We start from the raw sequence: 23,503 nt of genomic DNA on the forward strand, positions 1-23,503 counted from the left end.
TTTGGCGAGCGGCGTGAGGTGCTATAGAGACTGCTCCCCTGTTTCCTTGTGGAGTAATGGACCCATTCAATCTAAGGTCCTCCTATCAATCCTCAATCTCAAGGACAAGAGCCCAAGTGAAAAGGGCGGCAAATGCTGATGCTACGCATGAAAAACGGTTAAAGACTAAACAACAAAGTGAATATTATTCATGTGGCTCAACAAGCGACAAAACACAGTTCATAGATTGCGCTATGATAGATCCAAACTCAGAACTCTTGGAAGAGGTGTTTGATCCCTTAGAGAAGGAAGAGGAGAGTGAAGCGGAAAACCTAGGCAAAGAGACACTTCCTTGTTCCCATATACAATCAAAATCCATCTCCCCGGTCGCTGTGACATCATGCCCGGCTCAACAGATGGAAGCGACCGGAGCGATTACTCTCGACACACTTGTTGCAAAGTGCGTTGTGGGAACTACCTTAACGTGTGGTAGAGATAGTAACCTACCGAGTATTGGTGTCTCGCGTGGACGCAATGGACTCGTCGCCGTCGTGGGCGACGCTGACACGGCCACAGCGAGAGACGATGCTATAGCGGAGGACGCTGCGCCTGCTCTGGATGCGTTGAATGCGGCGACGAGTGATGACGTGCGCGAGCAGGGGGAGCGCCCGGAGGCCGCAGGGCGCAGCGCGACTATGGAGGTGGCGAGTGGAGAGGATGTTGCACGGCTTCGGTCAGCTGCTCTGGATGTGAGCGCCGGTGTGACCCCTCGAGTCGAGCCTTCCAGTGCCTTCCCTAGTCGGACGCCTGAGAGTGGTGCAGTCCCTGGGGTGAGTGCACTTTATGTTTCACCGTTTCTGGCGGATTCCGCCACAAAATACAATTTGCACGATAAGTTGCACGACACTACATCTGACATTTGTTGTGTTGTAAGGGAGAGCCACAAGGCGCCCAGCCCAGACACGTCAAAAAATTGTTTTCAACTAAATAAAACAGGACAGCAGCGACTCACACAGTATGAGACGGAAACGCCATTCACTTCCGTGACCACTGACAAAAGAAACTCACTTGAAGTGGTTTCAGCTGTGTTACAAAATTTGATATCCCTGAATAAATCTAGAACCCTTGATCGATCGGTAGTTTCTACGCCAACAACTGCTTCTGTACAGAAAATTGCTCAGAAAAGACCCTGTGCATATGTTACAGATATCAACCAAGACATTTGGGGTTCCGCAAATTATAAAAGACATAAATCAAGAGTGAATGCATCCCCTGGCAGTTCAGTCCACTCACAGGGGGAACTTGTGGCTGATTCCCAAAAAAGGGTACCTACTTATCATCAATCTGGTTCACCTAAACGCAAAAAGACGTCGATAAGTAGAAGTTTGACTTCCCGCAGTGATGATTCATCAAGAGAGTCTGAATCAACAGACTCTTCAATTGGTGAACGTCCATTCCCTAAAATAAGGAGAGGGGGTGTAAGGGCTAGACAAAATACATATGAGACACAACAGTCAATGCAAAGTAAACACACTGCCCCGTGTGTCCATGTGCCCACGAATGATTTACTAACAGCGTTAACTTCTGCAATGGCAATCTCTCTTACTCCATTCACTAAACTATATGAAACATTGAATGATAATTTGAAGGATGTCACAACGCTACTAGCATTGATGAACTCAAAATTGGTTCATTTAGAGACAAACCAAGGGATGGATGGCCATAAACAAAACGAAGTGAACAAACAAATAGTCTTGGGTATGCAAGCACTGAGGGAGGACAAACAGAATGATACGATCGATAAAAAACTATTTGCAGAAGTAGCCAAAGAAGCGCTATCCTTGTTCCATAAATCACATGGAATGCATAAATGTGAAGTGAGGAATCCTGATGAAAAGCAGAAAGACTTAGGCAATAAAGCGGTGAGCTCAAACCTTACAATCACAGAGAAACCTGCAAAAAGAATAAGGACGTCTGACTCTCAAACACAGATGACTCAAGCCTACAACCGTACTCCCAAAGTTATCACGCCAATGGAAACTCCACAAACAGAAGTGATTGATCTGGTTACCGAAGGAACCAGTTCAGTGGCTCTAGGGACAGTGCCGGAGGTGAGAAATCCGGCGATGGTTAACAACTTAAATGAGAAAAGTGACAGTCAAATTAATCTGCTTGAAATTTCGTTTAACTCTGCCTTCTTACAGACCCAAAACGCATTAAACCCAGCCTTGGCGGACTTACAATCTCCATCGAGCTCATTTGCCAGACAGAAGATTGTTGACTTGGCTGACACTCAACAAACCATACCACTTATAATTCCGAAATCAGCAGGATTATTTCCGATCTTTGGTAATTCGGAGACAGAAGTTCAAACCACAAAAATGACGAACATAAAGTTAAATTCTACTCAAACAAAAAAACCGAAAAATATGCCTGCCCGAAAGAAATCAAATCAAAAAGGGGCTCGAAAATTTCTGCGAAATTTGAATACGCTTAATTTGGTTGACAAAGCTATTTTTTCAAGTCTAAAATTAGCTGAAACAATCAAAGAGACGGAAACTATCCAGCCTGAACAAGAGAAGATAACTGAAAAATCTAAAGAGAGTGTGCAAAACGAAGAAGACCTGGCAATACAGGCGGATCTAATGGAACTGTCAGTCTATGAAGACATAGCTGTGGAAGACGATGAAGCAGTGAAAGCCGGCGTAGAACAAAGAGCCACTCAAAGCGTCAATGGAGTCCCAATGGAACAAAAACCCAGCCAATGTAACCAGACTTCGGACGAGACCCAAAAGCAGCAAGCATTAGCAGATAACAGAAGACAGGAAGTCAAAGGGAGAATGTGCGAGATAATTTCCTGTGAGGCTAAGCCGTTGGATGTGACGAGGGAACCCAAGAGCCCTGAATTCATCACACTTCAGGAAAAAAGAGAAAGACAACTACTCAAAAAGTTGGCAAACTCCCCACTTGCTGTTGGCTCACAAAACTGTATACCAAATGAGATAAATCTGGAGGAAGACATTGCGTCGGTGGCAAGTCTTCAGCCAAAAACTAAAGTACCCAAATTTTTGACTCTTGAGTTCAACCGTTCAGAACCATCGAAGGAAAGTCAGAAACTCAGGACTCAACGTCCACTAGCACGTCCTGTGAAACCATCATATACGGTTAAATTAATGCTAGAACGGCTTGAGGGTACTGACGACAATCTCATACTGAACCGAATGAACGTGCTAAGGCTGTTACATCACGTCCCGCGACTCCGTGCGCTCGAATCGAAAGATCTAAAAATCATTGAATTCCCAGACGAATTGTGTACTGACAGGGTCATAATTCACCTAAACTCGAACTTAATCGCAAATGTAATTCTTGACGCAGATGAAGAACTGTTGTCACTGGGATTTGATACCTATAGAGTGTTGGACCCCGAACGTTGTGGTAAAGAAAATGAGAAAGAACACCATGAAGGGGAGTCTCTGCGATGTGGTAAAAACTTATCCATGACAGCAGAGACTCTGAGAAACAGCGATCAAATGGCCCCAAGATGGCAACCACATTGCGACAAGGGGGAATTGGTACGAAAGACGAATCTCACAGGGGCAGCTCTGAATAGACCGGTGATGGGAAAGCAGAATCTAAATAATAGAACAGAGCCCATGGAAAAAATTAAAATCACCATAGACAACGAGAAGTCATCCGCAAAATTAACCTTGCCACAACTAAACAAACAAACAGCGGATAGTCAAGGAGAAGATTGGAATTGGATGGCATCTGCGTTAAACACGAAATCCATCAGTTAACGCCCAAAGCTTAACGTAATCAAGGAATGTAGCTTTGCTTCATGGAACACACGAGGTTTCACACATCTCCGAGACAACAAATGGTTCAATGACTTACAACTGATCTGCCTGCAGGAAACTTGGATGTGTGAATTACCGACCATCACAGACTTTGAATGTGCCTTGAATCCAGCCATTAAAGCTGAGAAAGGCCGTCCATTAGCTGGACTATTGACAATGATTAACCGGTCCTCGGGATACCGGTTGTTAAAAGCAAGTAATTACACCTCATACATCCAGGTCTGTGAGATAGGAAAATCTGTTACTGCTACAAAGGCTCGTGACGTGATCCATATTATTAATCTATATTGGAACCACCAACGAACTGGGACCCAGCTTTTTATAGATCAGGTCACCACAATCCTTGACAACTTGCTAGAATCAAGCTCTGGAAGTGACGTTATTGTCTGTGGAGACTTGAACATCGACTTCTTCAACCCACAGAGTTCCCTTAAACGTCAGCTTGCTAAATCATGGAATGACGAATTAGAAGTGAGGGGTCTCGCAATGCTAAATGGCTGTACACAAGGGGATATCCCGCCGAAGCCAACGTGGAAGCGAGAGGGTCAAAGTTCCACCATCGATTATATATTTGTGTCGAACACCATACATGAGAAAATCAAATCATTGAAAATTCAAACAATGGACAACAGTGACCATGACATGTTGGAATTAAAATTCCAAGACTCTGGTTGCGTAGAGAGGGAAACATGGTGCACAAAAATATTGGTGGAACCAAACCGTCGGCGCTTAAGGTTGAAGGAAGAGGAAGTATCCACGATATGTAACCATTTCAAGTCACTAGGGAAGGAGATCGACTACGTCCCAATGTTGTCGCAATTTAAAACAAAAAACATTGGAATGAAAAACTGGTCCTCCCAAAAAAAACACACCTTTGACATCATGATAAAACAACGTAAGAGAATGATGAGAGCTGAAATTCGCAAAAATAACCAAGGGCCAGCTGATGAAATATCAAGGAAAAACAAAGCAGTGAGACAATCCTATAAGAACTGGATTAAAAGCCATCGAGCGATTATACACCAAAATGACGCAGAAGCGATGATGACGATACTAATGAAAAAAGATAGTGGGGAATTCTGGCGCACAATCAACAGCTTGGAAGCGCCACAATTCGTCCTGCAAGCTTGTCCAGTGCCAGAAAAAGAGTGGGTGAATCACTTCACAGCCTTGTACCACAAAGATCTTGAGCCAAATAAGTTACCCCCTGACATAACATCATGGAATCTACAGTTCTCAAAAGAGGATATCTATGAGTCAATCGTGAGAGCAAAAAACTCCCGGGCACCTGACCCTGACGGGTTGTCGAACTGTATGATTAAACAATTTCCGGACTTGTGGGCTGACTTTTGCTGCAAATTATTTGCGAGAATTAATTCCCAAAAGCAAGTACCGGCCTCGTGGAAGACTGGAATAATCGTACCAATATTTAAGAAAGGTAATAGATTATTACCAAAGAACTACAGACCAGTGGCCTTACTTGACGTTTTGGGTAAGATTTTCTCTTCATTATTGCACAGGAAACTGATTGCATGGGCAAAAAAAATAAATAGAGTGGACTTACGACAGGCAGGTTTTGTAAAATCAGTTGGCTGCTCACTGAACCTGCTTGTGCTAAACTTGTTGAAAATGGAAGCCCTTAGAACAAATACGAAAGTGTACTTGGCTTTTGTTGATTTCTCTATGGCCTTTGATATGGTCGACAGAGAAATCTTGTGGCAAAAGCTAGAAATGTGGGCCTGTCCTCCAGGACTACTTGCAGCCATAAAAGAACTTCACAAGGATACCTCAATTTCCATTAGACTTGACCGATTTGGGACCCTGTCAACCCAAATTATGACGCACAAAGGGGTTAAGCAGGGATGTCCTCTAGCAGCAGCTATCTTTAGCCTCTTTATCTCTGACATCGGAGCCACAATTCAATCTGTGAGATCATTTCCACCAAAACTAAATTCCTTGAAGATAGGTTGGTTATTATACGCCGACGATTTGGTAATATTAGATCTAACCCCAATAGGGCTCCAACGAAAATTGGAAGCAGTTCACAACTACGTATGTCAGAACAAGCTAAAGATCAATACTACAAAAACTGAAATATTGATCTTTGAGAATTTAAAAACAAGCTGGCAACAAAAGGGCTCAAGACAGACATGGCACCTAAATCACGAGACACTGCAACTGTCCAAAAGCGTGAAATATCTAGGCATGATTTTGAATTCCAGCATCTGCGATGAACCATGGGTAGCAGATTCTAAGCGAAAGTGTGGCCAGTTGGCCTGCCAAGGCCTTGTGATACACAAAAAATATGGGCGCTTTTCACTGCAACCACTTCGTAATTTCTACGTACAGAAAGTGTCTCCAATTCTGGCATATGGAGCCGAAAACGCATTTGGCTGTCCGTTAACTCACTGGGCCGTGTTAGAACACATGTCCTGGACCAAAGCACTAAGCCTTCCGCCTGGAATTGCTACAGTCTGTTTACGTTATGAACTAGCCTTAACATCATTACACGCCAAGATATGCTGGAATCAACTCTCATTGTTTCGGAAAACGAGAGCAGAGGAAGGAATCCTCCAATTTCAAATTTTTCATCATGCCTCGCTTAAAGGGCCAGACATTTTATCGCAATGGGCAAGACGTTGCGAAGAGTTGTTAACAATGTATAACATCACCTTGGAAACTTTACTCACAAACCCCACAGCGGCCAAAAAGAAAGTATGGCGTGTGGATTGGATAAACACATGCAGTGAACGTAACAACGTCAAAGCGATGAAAGATTGTCACGCTGAAGCAAGAGGACACGGCATCCTCCAAAAATATCTAACTCGTTTTCCTAACCCAAAAGCAAGAAGATCATTTATGCTCTTTATGCTAAATGCAATGAAAACTAAAGACAGAATTGGTCATTGGGCGTGTAATGCACATATGACTCCAACCTGTCGGTTGTGTAAAAACGAGCTGGAATCTCTCAAACATTTAGTCTTGTTCTGCGCTGCTCTGAAAGATGTAAGATCAATTCACCTGCGACGATGGAATGACAATAACTTATCAGCATGCGCGGACAAGTGGTGGCAGACTATGTGGAATGGGCTAGACATGAAATTAATTATACCTTTGACCTCCTTCTTGGCAGTGATAGAAGAGAGATTAAAAGACAATAATGAGTGACCAAAGGTCGGCACCATTCCCACTGTACACCAGGCATTAAGGAAAAAGCGGTGTAACGCTTGAACATGAGACTACAAAGAGGGGGCTACTTGGGGGGGACTTGAAATACTCAATGTAACTTTTAAAGTTTCATATGTGTTGTAAAACATTTTAAAGGTTTGAATTTAAACCAATAAAATAAAAAAAAATAAAAAAAAAGGTCCTGATTCCAGAGGGTAGTTGCCTTCCCCTAGATTCTCCTTTTACTCCTTGAGATTTTATATACAACAGTTTCTTTGGACCTCTTCAATGATACATTTCCAGAGGGTGGTTCCCTTCCCCTGATTCTGCATTACTCCTTGGGATTTTATAGACAAAGGTTATTTAGGCCTCTCTTAGCCACTTACAATTTTTACACAGACAACTGCCGGACTTTAGAATCTTGATTTCTTTTGGTTTCTTTCAGGATACCTGATATATCTCTCTGTCAGGTGATGTAGCTCCTTCTCTCTTGTTTAGCATACATTTCCTGTTATTCTCTCCTGATGGGGCTTCTTATTCACACACTTGAATATGCCAGGTATACTCTCCTGTCAGGCCTTTTGGTTCACACACTTAAATGTGCCAGGTATACTCTCCTGCCAGGATTACTGATTTATTCTGGGTCTTCGCCCGATGCCAGAGTTGCTTATATATTGTGCTGGATTATGTACCCTCCTGATATATTATCCTCTCTCAGTTTCTTGTATATTTCACTTTGTACATTCACACACTAGAAAAGGAGTTGTTTGTAACTTAATTCCCCCCTTTTCAATATGTCCATTCTTTTCCTTTCTCTCAGTTAAGTTGTTCACAATTGTTTGCACTTGTGCTCGCCGATATCCCCCCTGCTTTTGGGTGGACTCACTGGCTTTCCTTGGCGTTCTTGGATTCTCTCACAGCCAACTGAAACAGGATTCCTGTCTGCTTCCTTCTCTCAGCCGCCTTTACTTTGTTTACCTGACTCCTGCAGCTTCCACATTACGTCTGCTTTCCTCTTGGCTTTGGTAAGTAAAACGCTGCTTTGATTCACCTGCAAATGCCCAGGAGTCCCTCGCCAGATCCTAGCATTTATGCAGCATGCCTTGGTGCAGCAGTTTCTTTCTTCTCTGTCGGTGAGCCACCTGGCTCCATTACACCGGTCCCAGCCTTTCTGTTCACATTCCTCACAGAGAGGTGCAGCTCTCTCTCGCCAGTCACTGCAGCAGCTGTCAGTGATTCTCTGCTCGGACTGCTAAATTTCCTGGGCATAGGTGTGTGCCACAAAACACTAGAGCGCTCTAGGAGCTTGCAGTCTCTTTTCTCCACATTGCTCAATCCCTCTTCCTCATCTCAGTATTTCAAGAATTCTGGGAAAAGAAGTCCATAGTTGACAATTGACTCAAGGAATCTGGATACGCATTTTTTTTAATAAACAACTTTTATTGTTTTCTGTTATGTGCATAATAGTCAACAACATTAACAACAACAACAAAAGATCTCTCATTAAAACCCCCAAAACAAACCCCATTCTTCCCCCTATGGATCTCCCTCCTCTCTTGCCCCTGAACCACACACGCCTGCAAACCTGTACTCCATGACCTGCTGGCCAATGCACCACCCCTTTTTTCTCTGTTGGCTTCATCGGGATTGCAACTCAGTCCATGTCCATCCATCGGGGCCATACCTTTTCAAACTTTTGGGGGCATCCTCTGTCTCTATATACCCTCTTCTCCAGTTCCACACAGTAATCCATCCCCTTCATCCATTTATGTATGTTAGGTGGTGTTGAGCTACCTCAGTCCATTGTCAGGGTTTTCTTGCCCACCATCATTGCCGTCCTGATCAGGTGCTTTTCCCTACTGTTGAATCCTGTGGCCCCCTAAACGTGTAAAAGCATCACTTTAGGGAATGCTGGTATTGATTTGCTAACCATCCTGAATAGGCTGTCCCTTACCTGCTCCCAAAATTATTGCACCATACTCCCATAACATGTGGAAGAAGAAACCCACTCCCATCCTGCATTTCACACATAGGTGATCCGCTGCCCTGCACTCTAGTGAAGGCGGACCCTACAATAGTATACTCTGTGCAGTATTTCATACTGTATTAGGTGCAATCTCATGGTTATGCTTGCTTCTCTGGGTGAAATCATTGCCTTAGCCCAATCCTCTTTCTCCAAAGCACTCAGTTCCAGCTCCCACCTCTCTCTAAGTTTCAACAGATCTACTCAACGTCTAGAGCGACTCTCAGGATTTTATTTCCCCATATCATCTCCCTCTGCAGCTTCTCTATGGTCCGGAACACTCATGCCAGCACCTTCAGCGGAGTGTTCTGAAGAATGTAAAGGAGAAGCAGCAAACACAAAATTTTAAATAGATTTGCCCTTCCCCAACATTGAAATAGGAAGAGCCACCCAGTGCTTCATCTCCTCTAAGCATGTCCAGGACCGGGTCCAAATTATTTTGAAGAAACGCTGATTGCTGAACCTCTGCTCCAATACCCAGAAATGTAAGGGCTCTCTGACTATCATGAGTGGGCATCCCTCGGGCATCGCATCCCCTTCTTCCCATACTGGCATAAGTTCAGATTTATCCCAGTTTATCCTGAGGCCCGGACTCCCGAAACATATGCATTACTCTCGGCCCAGTACATTTTGATTCACCTACGTAGATGAGGGCGTTGTCAGTGTATAACAATATATGCCCCCCTCACTCCTGCCAAACAAATCCCTTCCACTGGGGTTCCAACCTCAGCAAAAACAGAAGCGGCGAAAGAGCGCATCCCTGCCTGAAGCCCCTGTGTAGAGGAAAGGCATCCGAGGCACACCCGTTCACCCTAACCCTAGCTACCGGATTGGTGTACAAAAGGTTCACCCAGCCTACAAACCTGGACCCAAAGCCAAACCCCTCCAGTACCGCCCAGAGAAATTTCCACCCCACAAAGTGAAATGCTTTCTCTGAGTCTATTGCCATTACTACACTTGGACCTTCCAGCGAAGAGGCCACATGCAACGTGCTGTGTAGTCATCTAAGATTCATCCTGGTGTCCCTCCCTGGTACAAACCTACATTGATCGGGGTGGATTAATGCCCCGATGACTGGTAATAATTTATTAGTGAAGGCCTTCGCTAGTATATTCGTCTCATCATTAATCAAGGAGATTGGACGGTATCCGCAGCATTGTTCTGACGGCTTTCCTTTTTCGTGTATGATGACTATTGATGCCTGTATCAAATCCTCTGGCAATGTGCCTGCCTCCAACCTTTCCATGAACATGGCCCTCATCTTCTCCACTGGGCCCTGTGCCACAATTTTCCTGAATTATGCAGGGAATCTATTAGAACCTGGTGATTTCACAGATTGGAGCTGGTTTATTGCTGCTTGGATTTTCTCCCCGGTCTGGCCCACCTACAGCCTATCCCTCTGCTCCTGGCTCACCTGTGGTAGCTCTGTCCCCCTTAAATATTGCACTACCATGCCAGCATTCCCGATTGCCGGGACCCGATATAATTCCTTATAGTATGCTGAGAACACCTCTGCTATATCTTTGCTCTTGATCGAAGCTGCCCCATATGCCCATCTAATCTCCCACACCCACCTAGTCCTCTTGTCCCTTCTCTCTAGCCATGCTAGAAGTTTGCTGCACTTGGCTTCTGCATCAAAGATCCTAGCCTGTTTCTCCCAGTGGGCCGCCCTATCTTTGTTTTGGGCCACCGTTCTGTACTGGCACTGTGCCCTAGTTTGGGTCCTTTTAGTTGTGTCTATATTGTGGCGAACGCGTTGTGCCTCAGCTGACTCTACCTCCCGTAGCAACTGATCCAACCTCTGCCTGCGAGCCTTGAGATGTTGCCTTCCTACCTGCATCACTCTTCCCCTTAACATTGGCTTGTAGGCTTCCCAGATCGTGGAGCGGCTCTCCACCATCCGTAAATTATTCTGAAAGTAGTCCTCAGATTCCTCCCTGAGGGCTCCTGCTATTGTCAAATCTTTCAAATAGTACACATTCAGCCTCCAACCCCCTCTCTGCTTAATCTCTGCCCCAGTATTGTTATAAGCAGAGGGGCATGATCTGAAATACCCCTCGGAAGAAATTTGACTATAGTCACCCTGCCCGCCATAGTGCTCAGGAGAAATACATAATCAATCCTCGAAAAGGACAAGTGCATGTTTGAAAAGAAGGAAAAAACCCTTTCCCCAGGGTGAATAACTCTCGAGACATCCCTGAAACCTGTGGCCTGAATGAGCTTAGCTTCTTTGGTGGGTGTATCAGCCTTCCCCTATATCGTGTTCGATCTACCATTGGCTGTGCTGTGTAGTTAAAGTACCCTCCCACCAGTGTGATGCCCCCCATGCATGGTCAACAGGGTTTGTACCCCATTTTACATTTCTGATTGTAGAGTTGGAGAGGCATAAGGGTTCCTTTCAGGAGAATCATTCTCCCCCGCTGATCCCTTTCCACATGTTGCACCTCCAGAGGTAATTATTTCCTAATTAAAATATTCAACCCTCTGGATCCCCTGGCATGCCCAACCACTGAATACCTAGCCCTCTCCAAGAATGTATACGCTGTCCCCAACATATAGGTCCTGTTCCATCAACTATCCATGCCCGCCATTCCTATTTTGCATACTGCTCCCGTGATCCCTGATGCAGCCTATGCTTGCTCCCCTTGATGAGAGTGCTCCCCTGTGTGATTGTACTTAAGAGAACTGTAGCAAAACTAGAAACTTCCCCAACAACCTACTGCCCTCGACACGAATATCTAGCTCCACTTCAACTATGTCTCTCATGTTCAAGCCGTCCTCATACTACAATGATGCTCAAGTTCTTGTCAACATCTCAAAGTCCAATTGTTACTGGTCCTGTTCCCATGTCACTCCCTCGCTCAGCTAGGCGTTTTCCCATCCGTTTCTCATGGCTGTTTCATTCGGCCCAACCCCTTGCTGTTCACCCAGTCCCAAGCTCCCTGCAGGCCGTGGAAACACCATACCCCTTTGGGCCCTACCACTCTGAGGGTGGCTGGGTAGAGCATTACGTATTTAACCTCCATAGCCGTTTCTTAACATCTTCACACGGGTGCCTAGGCTTTGTACTGCCCTCATGAAGTCTGGGCATATCATTACCCTGGAGTCATTCACCGTCGTGGGCCCTTTGTTCCTTGACATCTCCAGTATTATGTCACAATCTCTATAATTTAGTAGCTTTGCCCTGGGATCCCACCCCTGCTTGGGATTCTGTGGGCCCTTTCCACTGGGAAAAATGGTAGCAGCCCCTTTGGCCCTATCCAGTCTGCCAGCCAATCTTCAAGATATAGATCCATGGAGGGGCCCTCTTTTTTCTCCGGGAGGCCCAGGATGCTAATGTTGTTGCGACAGCCCTCCTCTCTGCATCTTCCACTCGCTCTTCCAGGAATTATGTTCTGCTTTTCAGGTCTTGAATGTCTCTCTTCATCGGCTGCATGGCATCCTCCACCTTTGATATCCTGTGTTCCGCGTCTCCCACTCTCGCCGATATCTTTTGTAAATCCTATCTCAAGAAGCTCCCCTCTGCCCCCACTCTGTCCACCTTGCCCTCCTGTGAGTATTTAAATGTATGGATGGCTTGTAGGAGTTTGCCCAGTGTGGTCGATGCCTGAGATGTACCCAAACCAGTGTCTTTCCCTCCTTCCCTGCAGCTTGAGGGGTCCTTTATGGACAGCGTGAATGAGTCCATGCTCGCCTGGACAGGCATTTCTTTTCCCTTTTCTTTCACCATCACTGTGCTTTCTGTGTTGTCTGTCACTCACTGCTTTCCCCCGTGGGTGGCTCTGTGCCCCACACCTTCTTGGGAGCTCTCCTTGCTGGCACCCCCCTCCCCCAGGGCACTCTCTATTCCCTCCCTTGCCCCTACTCTCCCCCCTCCCTGCTGAGGGGAGAGATTAGAAAATGTCCAAGGCTCTGTGCAGTTTTCCTGCCACACAGCTGACCCCCCGCTGTGTCTCTGCATCAGTCTTTGAAGATACTTTTCTTATGATAGTGTCCCTATTTTTGGTGCCTGAGCTGCTTGTATTTCCATGCCAGAGGGTGTGGCTTTGTTTTTCAGTGTCTGTGTCCTGTCTCTTGCACGTGGCTTGCTACGCTGTTGTGATCCCTATCTTGTGCATGCCATGTGGTAACTCCTAAACTGTATTTACAGGGATCCTTTGGAGATTGGGTGCAGTAGATTGGGAGCTACTGAGCTTTCTCCCCTTCGCAGCAGTCGTAGGGATTCCAGTGGACCCATGACGGGAAGCGCTCATCTCTTCCCTGCTTTGCCACGGGTCCCCTGCTGCTGCCGCTACTGTGCGACAGACATCATAACTGATTTTGGATGTGTCAGGGGTCTCTCTTCGGCTCCTGGCACACTGCGATGCCAGCCCGCAGCATCGGCCACCTGAGGGCCATCCTCCACCACACCACGCCGCCATGTTGAAGTCGATGGTGCTGTGTTTTCAGGAGCAGATTTCTCCCTTTTTCTGCCTTGCTGCAGGAACACGTTGGCACAGGTTGTTCCCCAGCCGTTCCGCCATCCAAATCCTTTGGGATGACTCCAAATGCTGAAGTTTGGTGGCCTTGCTTATGCGTTGTCATAGCAGAGCAAGACGGAGAGCAGTCTAGTCCGCCATGCTGTGCAACAGCACCCCCCCGAATACACTTTCTGAAAGGGTTTCAATGGCAAGTCAGTTCTGGTTGAGTGACAAGTGGAATTGAAATAGGTGATTTAACCAGATTGACAAGGCAGACCAAAGTTGGAAGGTTGGCCCATAGATTTGATAAAAAGGTTTTCCCTGTTCTTCATAGGAAAGGGAGTAGATGCATGACAATAGGCCATGAGGGTTTCAGATATGGGAAGGTCATTTTCAGGAGGAGATGGGGGATACCATGTCTCAACCGTTGAAACCATGACATCTCCCCAGAAGTTGTCTCCTCCCATGTGATCCTCTCTCATGTAGCTGCCCCCTCCCGGGCCAGGATCAGGTTGTGGCTGCCATCCCATGGTCACATCGGAGGAGCTCACTGCTGGGAAATCAGTGATGACTCCACCGGATTTATCACAGTACCCAGAATGAAAGGTCAAGGTATTCCGATTGGCCACAGAATTCCTGTTCAGACCAGCAGTAGCCAAATATATAGCACCAGGAACAAAACTTACAATACATTTAGAAGCAGCTCTCATGAAGAAGGACATAGTAATTTCATAAGGGACAGACGACGAGGGTACCGAGTGGCGTACAGTCCTCTGCATTAACCCGACATTAAGACTAACAGACTTGACTGAGGAACAGCTTTTCTCGGAAGACAAAGAGGAGGGGTAGATGGTATTTCAGATATGCATCCCATGTCAGGATAATTTAGAGGAGAGACAGGTCCCCCACAGGATGCAGGTAGTGACCATGTCATCAACTCACTTGCGGGAAGGTACCAGAGGTTCTATGGTCCAGTGACACCCATGATGTTGGGTTGTTGAAGGAAGCAGGGGGTGGTCCACATAAAAGTGAAGGGAAGGGCACTGCTGCCCCAGGTTAAACAATATTATCATGAGATGCAGACTAGGGTATATATGACAAACTCCTCGCACTATGGCAACAAGGTATAATAAATACGTCAGAATCCCCACGTAATACGGCCATTTACCCTGTCAAGAAAATGAAAGGCGGGACGTGGAGATTCATTCAAGATATCTGCCTCTTGAACAACGTAGTGGAGGCTGTTTCCACTCGTACCGAATGCAGCCACAATATTATGTAACATACCTATGGAAGCAACATGCTTCACAGTTATTCATTTGAAGAATGCATTATTTTCCATCCCATTGCACCCAGAGTCACAGTATCTCACTGCATTCACTTATCGTGGGACGAGATTCCAACATAGTTGTTTACCACAAGGGTACTGCGAGTCACCAAGTTTGTTCAATTGGGTGATCCAGATGGACTTAAGTAACTTGCAAATGCACTGCACAGCATTAAGTACGTGGTTTACCTCCTGGTGTGCAGCACAACGGAGGACCAGTGCAGGAAAGATTATGTTACACTTCTGAGATTGCAAGGGGTACAAGGTAGACAAGGAGAAATTGCAGTACTGCCAAAAGGAAGTAGTGTACCTAAGACAGATAATATCGGTAGATGGCAGGAGAATCACTCCAGAGAGGGCAGAAGTGATACACAGCATACCACAGCCATGTACGGTCAATCAGATGCAGCAGTTCTTAGGCCTGTGTAATGGATCTATGTTCTTACATCGGCAAGTGTTTTTTCGTGTTTATTTTTGCTGAAAGTTTTCAGCTGAGAAAATCATCATATTGTTTTACAAATATATTTGGGGGGTTCCCCCAACCTCCCTTTTGCTATCATCTATTCCCTCTTCCCCACACCCCCTACTCCTCATAGCCCCTTACCCCCTCCCATATTTTTCATTGAGTTTCTTTCAACCAAAGCATTTTGGCAAAAAACTGCAAAACAATAACGGGAGATGTAACAACGTCGTACCTGTGAAAATATTGCTAGGCCTCCTGGGTCTTCGATAATTCCACATTCATGAAGCCCCTCCTTCAGAGACTAAAAGACACACAGAAGGTAAAAGTCCCCATAAAATGGACAACTGAAATGAATGAGTCAGTTGCTGAATTGAAGGAAGCATTAGCACATGCACCAGCTTTAGCAACCCCAAATTATAAAGACAAATTCTTTTTGTTTTCACATTCTCATGGCACAGTAATGATGGCTATTTTCACTCAAAAGAAGCCACACAGACACAAGCCGCCTAGCCTACTACAGTAGTCTTCTAGACCTAGTAATGCAAGGCCACTTCCCATGGGAACAGGCACTAACCACGGCAGCATTTGCCATCGAGAAATCAGCAACAATAATGATGAGCTGTGCAGTCACACTCTATGTGGAACATTTGTTTTTTGTGATACTAGAAAAATCATAGTCCACATTAACAACTCGTAGAGCATCAGGGTATGAGGTAATTTTGTCCAATCCAGCAACTGAGGCAGTGAGGTATCGGGATGTCAACCCAGCGATATTCATAGCACAGTCAGCAGAGACAGGGAGTATGTGCACGACTGTGCCTCATATATGGACAGGATGGTGTTGTGACTGCAAAGTACACAAATAGCACATAGAAGGAGGAGGAATGCTCATAGTTGATGTCGACAAAAGGGCGTGGCAGTGGTTTGTTATCATGAAGGAGAATTTCAGCTATGGGCTCAGATGAGGCTGCCACTACACTATTCAGCAGAGGCAGTGGAGCTGAGAGCTCTGATAATGGCCGTGGATATGTCAGAGAGGCATGCCGTAAACATTATTTCTGATACAACACATGTCACATCCACAGTGCATTTTGGGAATGGCCCGATGGGAAAGGAGGGGGTTCCGGCTAATAGGCGTACGGCCAATCCCTGCAGAATTGGCAATAATAAAATGCGCCAACGGCACAGATGTAATTTCACAAGGAAATGAGAGGGCTGCCTCTACGGCAAAGAAGCAGTATATTTCCCATTACACACTACACTGTTGATGCCATTTAAAAAGGAACACACACCCTTGATAAAATTTCTGCAAAGGCAGTACCCCACAAGCACGCAGCCATTAAATGCATTGCCCAACTGATAGAGTTACAGGGGGGTACACCCCAACAAGAACAGGAATTATGGAAAAAGAGGGGCTGCTCTCTGTCACCCACAGATCTGGTGTGGAGAAAGTATAGTACAGGGAAACCAGTGATGCCCTAGGGGATGCTCCAAAAAGCCATGGATCTGCTGCATTACCCAGCAAGTGTGTCAAAAGGGCATGAAGCTGCAGAGATTAACAAACAATGGTTTGTGCCCAACTTGCAACTGGTACCTGAGTTTGTAAATAATTGTGTAACGTACCAGAAATGTACAGCATGGCACACACTTAAAACTGTTAAGACAACATTACCATGCCTGAAGGGGCCCTTTCGGCATTTGCATTTTGACTGTGTTGTTATGCAGGATTGATGTAGCTCTTATAGGTACATGCTCCTCGTGGCATGTCCTTTCTCACATTGGCTTGAGGCTGGCCCATGTGCTAATAACAATGCAAAATATGCAGCCAAATTGTGGGTCCATGAAGTATTTCCAAGTTGGGGGTACGTGATGTGTTGAGGTCTGGCAATGGACAACACTTTGCCAACGATCTTTTTAAGGAAGTAACGCCCTTACTTGGCATCAAGCACATGTTATGCGTACCCTATTCAAGCCAATAGTCTTGTTAAGTGCCTCAATGCCCTTCTTAAAGAGCACCTTGCCAAGTTGCCAGCAACGCAGGAAGAATTGGCTGTATTGTCTCCCACTTGCTTTATTTTCACTATGCAATTACCTTGTCTCGGATCATCATTCGACTACACACGAAATTGTCACTGACAGGAGAATATATGTACCTCTCACTCCTGCTTGCAAAGATTCAGACGCTAACAGCACTCCCCAACTTCTGGGAGATTAATTTAATGTAAGTTTAAATGAGCTCACAACATTTCTTAAATACATCTCACGCCAGGTGCAGCCAAGGTAGGCCAGCTGACCCGGCATCAAGCAAAGACACTCCATCAGCACAAGAAACAGAGACATTTGCAGCACAGCCTTGTCTTTATCCAGGCGACAAGGTTCTCATACTTAACTTCACAAGATCTTGGAAGGAACCACGCTTCACTGGACCCTTTACTGTGAGGTACTGCACCCAAACAGCCCTGAAGGTGGCAGAGAGGTGCCCATGGATCCATCTCACAGAGGTCTGTCGGGGCAACACCGGCGCTCCCCTTGCAGGAGAAGAGAGGGCAGGTGACTGATGTGAAGTGTATGTCAACTGTCACTAACAATGTTATCTTACTTCTGCCTGTATAGAAAACCTGTGGGTGGGCCAGAGTTGCAGCAAGTGGAAGTAGCAGTAGAGGGAAGGACATTGTATAAGATATGTTGTTCTAGTGTAGTGTTTTCTGTTTTTTGTTTTTATGTTTATTTCGTTTTAGTTGAAAGGGGACAGTTTGCCCATACAAGCAGTAATAATGGAGGAGTACACACTAAACAAGATGTATTTCATTCTGAATAGTTCGAAGATGGCATTAGGGGCAGTCATGGAACTGCGTCTGGCAATATCTGGTATGACGACAAGAAATGGATGGGGCACGAGAGGGCCAATGACACATGTTATGTGTGCTCTCTCATTCCACACATTGCAGGGGTGCCCACATTCTTTCTCCCTCAAGAAGTTTCAGTTGAAGAGGGTGGGGGGCGTGATGCTTTTGCCATTATGTAAAACAAGGGGTTTGTAACAGGGATACTCAGTTACTGTCCAATGGATAGATGAGGGGGAAGAAGTATATGCCAACAATGATGTAAAACTCACGCGAATGGCTACAAAATATAATATATTAGAGTATGTGACAAAAGAGGCGAGAAGGGTGGAGCAAATGTTCACAACCTAAAGCAAATTAAAGTGTCATAATAACACAGGGCACAGTATTCCATGGTGCCATACAAGACCATTCATGCAAATTGAGGGGTCTGTTTTCCATGATGGGGCATGGGAGGGGGAATGTTGCAATGTAGGCTGGAAGGACTGGTAGTGTTAGAAGAGAATTTAGTGAGACAAATGAATGACAGCTGTATTATAACTTGGAATAAAAATGTCACGCTTTAACGTGGGTGGATGAGAAAAAAACAACCTTTGCACATAAGGGAACTCACAAGCTTTCTTTGTGTTTTAGGTCCACTGGCTCAATATATTTGGGTATCAATACTGGATGCCCCAAAGTATGAGTATGATGAGGAGCAAGACTGCAGTTATTATGGACAGATGGTGGGCATGCAGGACCCAGGCATACACCCAGCTTCCTCCAGACTGGGGAGGCACTTGCTTCCTCGTCACCCTACAAAGCCCTGCCCCGGTGGTGCCTCGTTCAGAACTCATTCCGTTCACTGATCATCTTGCAATGTTGAATAAAGATTTACACACTAATAAACCATTGAGCGGGGGAGCGCATACACGATCGACCTGATCCTTGAACTTGAAGAGAATTTGCATGGACAGCAATTATTGATCCCAAAGATCATCGGACAGACTGGCTGCGATTCCACCAGAATATTGTGTATTCAACAAAGCATCCACTTACTTTTGCATCATTATTGCTAATAGATATCCAGCCAGCAGCCAATGTCAAGTGGGAGCAAATCTCCCAATAGGTAGAATTATAGTTGGCAAACTCAACTGAAAAGGGCTTAAATGCTGTGTGGGAGGAGCTCAGAGCGGTAAGATTAGTTGCCCTAAGGACCAGGTATATTTTGGATTTGTTAACAGCAACGGAGGGAAGAGTGTGCAAGATGATTGGGAGCAGCTGCTTCACATTTGCACCTGCAAACGATGCAGCCAACGGAACTTTGACAGAGGCTATTGAGGAGCTGCACACAGGAAACAAGCACAGTAACATCTGACAACTAGCTTGATAGAACATTTTCATATTTGCCTGGGTCCCTATGTGGTTGGCGAACATTTTTAAGATAACTATCCCAATGCTCATTCTGATGCTCGATATCTTTTGTGCATGCCAATTAGGGTTAATAATTTGTAAGGGAAACAGGGGACGGGGAAATGTATAATGCCGCTTGATGTTGATGGGGCAAGAGGACCAACACTCTACTTAACACACACAAACAGAAATGCCTGAGTATGGTCCACCAGGAATGCTCACAATGCCACCACCGGATATAGAAAACTCTGAGGTATTTTGGGTAGACTGTTCAGCTAATGGGGAAGCTGGTATGATAATGGGTTGTTCGCCGGAGGAGTATAAGGCTCAAGTGGGTAGTTTGCGTAAGGAAACAAGGGTATGGATACCAAAGGAAAAGATCACAGAGCTGCTGGCTCAAATGGTGGTGAGCAATAGATTGATCAATGCGTGTATGTAGTAAAGGTCCAGGTTCAACGCTGCCAAAGGAGATGCATGTAGCAGTTGTGCAAGTAACGTGGTGATGTCAAGAGTGACATGGAGAGTGGCATCGAGGCTGGGGATGTCATTGAACGCAGTGCTGCTTGCATAAGGGGACACAGAAGCAGGCAAATCACGAGAAGTCCCATGATGGAATTCAACAAAGGGGGGGGGGGGTGCTTTTAGCACAGTAAGGGGTAGTTGTGTAGAGCGGGCACAGGGTGGGGGTGCAGAGGGCCTTAGGGGGAAATGTGTTTGCGGGTTTTTGAACAATATGTGAACAGTAAAGAAGCTATTTTTTTGTAGGCCCATGTTAGGAAAGCAGTTCTTGCAGACAGCTCATAACAAAACGAGCTGCATGCCTTTGTGTGACAAGCAGTATGTATTTCTTGAACATTCAGCAGAAACATTGTGCAGAAATGCTGCAATGTTGAAGTTTCACAGGAGAATGCAGCCCAAGTGAAATCACTCTAAGAGATACTTTTGGGGCCAATGAACTAGACACTTGGGTGCATAAGGAGAATTGGCAGAGAAATAGAAATTAAATACAGTTAATTAAGCTCTAGCCACTCTGTGGTATAGATTTTCCCGACTATACATGGCAGCAAGGTGTGACAAGGGGCCTGGAGGTCCAGAGCATTGGGGTAGGGGCTTATGGGGCGCATGTCAGGCAGCCAACTAGCGGAGAGTGGATTCGATGTTCCTAAGGTGCAACTTTGTCCTCACTGATGTCCGCGGGTCACGTCATTGGTCAGACTTGGTGTGAATGTCTCTCCCTTGGCCATCTCAAGCCATTTTGGATATTGGGCATTGCCCACCAATGGCAAACAAGTGTTTTTGACTGATCAGCACAATTCTGCAATTAAAGGGTAGTGTTGGAAGGTTTGTGAGGTCACGAGGGGTGTTAATGTGATTTATTGCCAAAGAAACATATACCCAATCAGGGTCACGTAACATATGCATGCATATAGGGGTCTGACGTAGTTCCACCAATTAGCTCCTGTGACCTGCCCTAAAAATGTAACTAAAATGTTGTATGATCATTTTGTAATTCAGGTATAAAATGTTTCGCTGCAGTGGGCGACGTTGACAGCTCATTTCCACATGGTTGTCTGAACCATGCTTCCCAGCTGTTTGGGTCCAATACATTTGCATTACTTCTTGCTTGGTGTACACTCTTTTTTGGATTGGTTTTGCTCCATTGATTACTTGGAGGTCCCCTGGCACAAGTTTTTCAATTTCCCCCATTGTTGTTACGTTGCCTTCAAAGAGAAAATCACTGATTGAAGATACAAATTCAACATTTGTTGCTTCGTAAAACAGTGAATTTGGCTGCATCCGTCGGCTTAGTGTAGGTTTGTAAGTCATTCACTACATGTGTGTTCCAACATAGCATGTGATTTGCAATAACCATTGCATGAGGGTCTCCAGGATCTCAGCAGTCGCTAAGACAAATCTTGAAAGTGCCACTGTTACACAGTTCCACTGCTCTCTTCAAATGGATGCCTGCTGAATCAGTTGCTATAAAATATAATTGATTTCTACTCTTTACTTACTTATTGCAAAAGAAGCATTTATGTCTGTCGTGTTTATTTTGCGCCCTTAAGACTCCGGGTACCAGGAGCCCGGTACAAATGAACAAACATAAACATAAATGTACATAGGTATTTTTGATCTTGTAGTGTAGCTTTGTTCTACTTCTTCCTCTACTTACTTCATGGCTGCAGATAGATGGCTTTTGTTCACATAAATGCTGTCCATACAATCGTTTGCTTCAATCCATGTTTTCCTTACAAGTACTTTGCTTGTAGCATTCTGAATGCCATGATGCTTTTTAATTTTTCAGTTCTTCAGGCGTTAAGTTGCCTAATCATAGACTTATGTTCAAGTAATCATTAGTGTTCCACTCAGCTCTCTTCTTAATACACTCTAAAACCATTTCATAACATTTCGTATTAACCAGGGGAGATTTCTTTCTTTGTTGACATAAGATAAACAATGAAAAGTCTGCTCTCCATTTTCTTTTTTTGGCTGATGGTTGAAGATCTTCTTTTAAATGACTTCTGATATCTGGAGATATTGACATGTTGAAAACATTTATTTTACTGGTAGATCGAATCCAATTTCAAGCTTCAACTGCTCTTAGATACATTTCAAATGGTCTTGTCAATTACCAGAACCTGTAACAAAATAGAAGGAAAAAAATGTCAGGAATCATAGAAAAAAAAACTCTGAAACTTAGAAACAAAAAGAGATATCTAATTATTTTAAAGACATTCTTTATTCAGTTTTTATGGTGAACAAAAAAAGTCCTTAGAAAATATTAGAAAACATTTGATAGGATCACTCTGAAAGGAGTAATAGATCAAATTCTGATTAATAAATTGTAGTGGTGGCCATCTTGGATTATTGACGTCAACCAGGCCCTCACTTGCATTGCACCCCTGTTATCCATAACTTCCCTTCATTCAAAATCCCACAGAATTACATTTGCCCCTCAACTAATTCAACCAGGTTACTATTCCAAGATGGACAGTCTGTTTCACTCTTGTTTAGAAATACCCCTATGAGAAAGGACAAAGGGGACACATGGAATCAGTGTGGGTTCCAGCCTGCTTTGCACAAAATTAAAAAGCATCTTGTGAATATAAGAATGACAACAGATCTTTCCGTTTAACAAATATGTATGTGATAAATGGGTTGTTTGGTTGCCACACTAAGTACATAATACATATTGAGCTTGGTGTACATTTCATTTTTCACAAGGCTCACAATAGCACTGAAATGCATGTAACATTGAAGCATAAGCACTGATTCTGGCAGCCTCAGCATTCAGATGTGAGGATAACATGTCTGCATCTTCAATCACTCTATTTGGATCCCCTTTGCAGCCCTTTGGCTAGGTCTCAGGGTTACAATGGCAGTGCACATGCTCTGTGGGCAATGCACAGACAGCCTAAACGAATCATGTACATAGAATCTCAGTATCCCTTTGTTTGATGCTGGGTGCTTGGGACCTTTTGGAACATGATTTTCTAGAGAGCCATCTTTATCTTGGTAACTATGTGCTTGTGCTAATTTGACTTCACTTTTCTAGTCCGATTGTCAGAGCCAGATTCAGAAATGTGTGTCCCAACACACAATACAGCTCATTACGATGTTGGCAATTATTCTGTTGGAATTACACCCAAACTCCTTTACGATTACCGCCAATCTGTCTCGTGAAGTTACCATGGGATAGCGAGTGGTGGTAAGGCAGTGTTCATCCCAATTTTTGAAGTCCATTGGACTCCATTGGGATTTGTCAGATTTACCATGAGCGGTAATTCTGCTGCTGAATCAGCTCGGAGCTGGGGGTAAATGCAGCCAAACCTGTGATTTTGCAGACCCTTAAATGCGGCGGTAATAGCGTTACCGCTGCATTTAAGCGTTACCACCAAACCCGTGATGAGGCTGTAAGAGTCATAATCACAAACCAAATGTAACAAAATTTGAAGGGAAAAAAAACTTAATGAACAAAAAAAAAGGCTAA

This window comes from Ambystoma mexicanum, chromosome 7p (assembly GCF_040938575.1).
Source record: "Ambystoma mexicanum isolate Mex_15411 chromosome 7p, UKY_AmexF1_1, whole genome shotgun sequence".
Taxonomy (NCBI): Eukaryota; Metazoa; Chordata; class Amphibia; order Caudata; family Ambystomatidae; genus Ambystoma; species Ambystoma mexicanum.